At 40.1% G+C, this 4,592-nt stretch overlaps 1 protein-coding gene across 2 annotated transcripts in view; it reads right to left on the reverse strand.

Annotated features, from left to right (window-relative positions):
- Nucleotides 1-4,218, reverse strand: part of LOC135103483 (G-protein-signaling modulator 2-like) — an 83,199-nt gene extending 78,981 nt beyond the window's left edge. The window contains exon 1 of one of the 2 annotated variants that reach the window (XM_064009830.1): nucleotides 2,708-4,218. The gene's annotated coding sequence lies outside the window, so the exon portion shown is untranslated. The remainder of the gene's footprint in view (nucleotides 1-2,707) is intronic. The other variant, XM_064009835.1, reaches the window with a different exon arrangement.
- Between the last annotated feature and the right edge of the window lie 374 nt (nucleotides 4,219-4,592).

The raw sequence follows: 4,592 nt of genomic DNA on the forward strand, positions 1-4,592 counted from the left end.
AGAGAGAGAGAGAGAGAGAGAGAGAGAGAGAGAGAGAGAGAGAGAGAGAGAGAGAGAGAGAGAGAGAGAGAGAGAGAGAGAGAGAGAGAGTTAAGGAGAGGATGTGAGTGGAGGCATTGAGTGAGTGCGTCATTATGTTAGCGTTATGTAAGAGCTCAATTATCCCTATTACCACCAGCTATCGGGAACTCCTTAGACGGGTAAGCAGTATAAGAGTGACTGTATATGGATTCCAGTTTACTAAGATGGGTATTGGATGCACTGTGAGAGGGTAACCTACCACCACCACCACCACCACCACCACCACCACTACTACTGTATGTAACTGTATGATACTGGTGAGGCCTTTTTTCTTTTCTTTTTTTATGTATGACGGGCAAATGTCTAAGGCAACTAAAAGAAAGAGCAAAAGGCCCACAGAGGTGAGTACAGATAAGGAATGTGATAAGTAATAAGGTATTAGGATGATTAAATTAAGTTCATCTTGTATATTGGACTGCAAACTGTTAACAAACTGCAGGTAAATAAAGCCAGCAAGTTTATAGGACATTTACTTGCACAGAATACATCATCATCAGCCTCTATGATTCACTAACATATAATGGCCTCCCCTGACCTTCACCACTCACCACTTTTTTTTATAGGGGCATAGAGAGAGAGAGAGAGAGAGAGAGAGAGAGAGAGAGAGAGAGAGAGAGAGAGAGAGAGAGAGAGAGAGAGAGAGAGAGAGAGAGAGAGAGAGAGAGAGAGAGAGAGAGAGAGAGAGAGAGAGAGAGAGAGAGAGAGAGAGAGAGAGAGAATTTGATTCTCCTCTCTTAAAACAGTTCATAAGCAAGCAAGATGCACCACCTATTCCAGGTCACCTCAGCAAACCTTATTTAATCTTCCTATTCTAGTTACCAATCTGGCCTCCTATTTTCTAGTTACCTATCTGGCCTGTCAGTTTCCTAGCTAACCCAAGACTGCTTTTTCTCTTAATTGAACTACACACACCAGTATCAACATGCATTTTTATCACAAAAAAATAACACAACACAAATGTTGCAGCCTTTCAAATAAATTCCAGAAACTAATATGAGAGATGCCATCATGCCATTCCCAGCACACCTCAATCAGAATAATTATCCTTTATGCTCTTCCCAGAAATCAATAGACAGAAGTCAGACAACCCAGCTAATAACTGTGCAATATGTTAGTAACCTCTCTCTCTCTCTCTCTCTCTCTCTCTCTCTCTCTCTCTCTCTCTCTCTCTCTCTCTCTCTCTCTCTCTCTCTCTCCACACAAAGATATGATCTCACCAGTTTATCCTCATTCCTTAAAACTTCCATTACAGACTGGCAATACAACTTATTTATGAGCCCAATGTTTTCTTCCTTCTTGTAAATGTCAGGATCTGCCAAAACTTGGCTGATTAATACTAATACTTGTGAAACAGTATGAGAGTAGACTGGGTATACAAGTCATGACTTAAATAAATAAATTCTGATAATTAAAATTTTAATCCTGAAACCCAACATAACTTTTAATCTTACAAGACTTGAATCTTCATTCTGTGAGACAATAGCAAGACCACATGTTGCTGAGGAAGCCTTGCCATCTAGAGATCCCAATACATGGTGAGGGACACCTGCACACCACACCTCACCAAGGTTTTCCAGAATCTCTGAGTTAGTAATTACTTTTACAGTCTTAGAATTAAAAAATAATTTACAACAGGTCTAGATTTTTGTTGAAATTTGGAATTCCCTATATATTTTTTGTGTGGGTTTTATCAGTAAGTTGGCTTCCCCACCCAAAACTCCACTTTCCCAACAAGTCTCCCAATATTGTTGAGGCTAGGAAAAGATTTTATGTAAAAAGAATGGAAGCACTTTTACCGCACATGTCAACATGTATTTCTGACAATTTACAAACAAACCTGCTGTGGGCAGCAGGTCAGCAGCTAGCATTTACCACTTTCTGTCCACCCCATAAAAGAAATTTGCAGGACCAACAGGAAGTAGCTTCACTCAAAACACATCAGTACCAATCAGAAAAACCAAATTTCACTCTATAAGTCAGTGAATGCCCACTACTCAAAATTTCCCTCAAGACCCTTCAGGGGAGGAGCAAAGACTGCAATGCAACAGGTGTTTATTTATTGAAGGAATTGTAGACCATCTTCTAAGTGTGTAAATCAACATCACTCTGGTCCCACAACAGGCTGTATGTACAAGCAGCATGAGACAGTCTAACCCTTAACAGGCAACAACACAACACTGCATTGTCAACATAATTATATTACATTAGCAACAAAATCCACTCCCTGGCACATGTTGTGCAGACACAGTACACAACAATGAGACATTAAAAAAGGAAATAACAGCAGCTATAATCTTTCCCTTGCCCCCCTGAGCTACGATGGCACTATCATGGCTTGGTGTTGCATGTCATTAGCTAAACACTCGATTATATTTTAAAGTTTGATATTTTCTGGCGAGATGACGCGGTAGTGAGTGGCGAGGGAGAGAATACCCCCATCAAAGCAATAAGTTGTAAGGACACACGCCAACCTCTCATTCACAGGGCTTCCACGGGCACTTTTTCTGTAGCTTTCCCGAGACCCCCAACAATGTGTCCACTCCGTCACCACCACCACCACCACCACGCCCACCTCCACCAGCACCACCACCACCTTAATGAATACTATGAATAAGCATCACTCTACCTTGGCTCGGCAGGTCGCTGTGTTGCAATGTCCTCACCGCCTGGCCAGCCACAGCGGCGCCACAACACTCAAAACAAGGCGGCGCCACCACTCTCACTCCCACCACAACACTCCCTTGGCCTCCTTCGCCCATCTCACCCTCGGGACATTTTGCTTTCTCACCTCCATATCCAATCTTACATAATTATTACTTTTTTTTATTTTTCATAAGATACTGTTTGTATTATGTTCCTCTCGGCTGTAGTGTCAAATGAAGGCCTAGGATGCAATGGATGGTGCACAAGACAAAAGCAAGACGGTCTGTTGGGTCAAGGTCATCAACGGTTCAACACAAAACAAAGTTCCAATGTTTCTCTTCTCGCTGCTAAATATATTGCCTGTCTATCTTGAGAAAATGCCTTCGTGTACATAAATTATTCACATGTATAAATATAACATTAACATCGTCCACGGTTATTTCAAATGTGAATGGCTTGTTGCTCGCAGCGCTTATTAGAAGACTAGGGTTTTTCCTGTTAATTAATAAAATCAACTGCCTTTTAAACTTGCAACTGTATTCTAAATTACCATTTCCCAAACCTACAATAACACTGATCAAACAACAAACCTCAAGACTGGAAACAGAAAGAGGAAAATGGTACGCTGTCCCACATGATGTGGCAGATCATGATTAGCAAGAAAAATAAGAATGGAAGAAAATAAGCAGGGAGGAAGAGAAGATAATTAGGAGAATAATAATGAAAATAAAAACAGCATGTGGAGAGGGAGGAGAAAGAAGAGTTAGAGAGTAGTATTCCTTCCCTAGAATCTTATGTGGGAGTTGGCTGCTGTCTAGCTGTTGTCCTGCCCCTGACAAACCAATGCTTCTCCCCACCAGATGGATGTACCTAATTAATTCATGTAATCAGGAAATTACAGGCATGGACCGATGAGCCGTCCCTTCCTCCACTGCCAACAATGATGCTACAAACCAAAACAATCTCCTAACAAGCTACACAGCCTACACTTTACCCAATTCCTAAATGTGAGAGGAAAAAGTAGACATGAACAATTCCTTCCTCTACTGATGATGCTACACAAAAAAATCTACCTAATCCTAACAAGCTACCCAGTGTACATATCAAAATCAACACATGCATTTCACAGGCTGCTGATCAAGATTTACCAAGTGTCCAGCACCATAGTGAATCATTAAGCAGCACATTAAGTAGCAGGGCAAGCACACCCTTTAAAACAATATAATGCAATGAGGCTGTAATGGTTATCAGTATACCAGAGCAAATATGCAGAAATTACTTGAATATCACAGTTATATTGCAAACACCTTTGTTCATATGACACAAATTTCCCGTAAAATTAACTGACCAATGTGTTGCAGGAAGTAGACACCCCTTATCACTAAGTGGAAATCTACTGGGGTTACTTTGCTTCACAGTAGTGTCCCATAAGTATAAGTATAAATAGGCTACCCATCAATATAAATAATGCCTTAGGGCTTTGATTGACTTGATTAACATAACTTCTTTTGCCAAAATTTGAGGTATGTTTCTAGCAAAAGCCTACAGCTGCTACACACTACTTCATACACTAAGAGAAAAAATAAATTGATAATTTTTTATTGATAAATTAAAATAATTCTGAATATCTGCAAAAATCTGTTAAACTATTAAAATTTACAAACATCAAATGTCTTACCCAGTTAAGGTTACCACTAGAAATAGGATTATAAAAATAGATTAAACATTATAATAGATCTTTAGATAATACTTCATACTCCATATATATACAGAGAGAGAGAGAGAGAGAGAGAGAGAGAGAGAGAGAGAGAGAGAGAGAGAGAGAGAGAGAGAGAGAGAGAGAGAGAGAGAGAGAGAGAGAGAGAGAG

This window comes from Scylla paramamosain, chromosome 9 (genome assembly GCF_035594125.1).
Source record: "Scylla paramamosain isolate STU-SP2022 chromosome 9, ASM3559412v1, whole genome shotgun sequence".
In the NCBI taxonomy this organism is placed as follows: domain Eukaryota; kingdom Metazoa; phylum Arthropoda; class Malacostraca; order Decapoda; family Portunidae; genus Scylla; species Scylla paramamosain.